Consider the following 340-nt stretch of genomic DNA (forward strand, 5'->3'; position numbering starts at 1 on the left):
TCGAGTGTTCATCCTACAATGCCACATGTAGTCAGAATTCCATGTAGTCTGTACTCACCATCATTTGTTGAATGAACATACTCCTGTTGCCTTGTTTCTTTTATCTACCCGTCTCTTTCATGCCACCTCGCCATGCCATTGTAGCTGTTAGTTGCTGTGGAGTTGATAATACCTCATGGTGATGCCATGTACAATAGAATAAACAGTGCCCAGTCCTGTACCATCTTTATAATCAGATATGTTTGACTCCACTGTGGTAGTTATGCTAGAGTACCTTCAAACTTACAGGCTCACCTTCCAGTGTTATATCATATAATACTTTTTGTGATCCATGATTCTG

This window comes from Chrysochloris asiatica, unplaced genomic scaffold (assembly GCF_000296735.1).
Source record: "Chrysochloris asiatica unplaced genomic scaffold, ChrAsi1.0 scaffold00016, whole genome shotgun sequence".
Taxonomy (NCBI): domain Eukaryota; kingdom Metazoa; phylum Chordata; class Mammalia; order Afrosoricida; family Chrysochloridae; genus Chrysochloris; species Chrysochloris asiatica.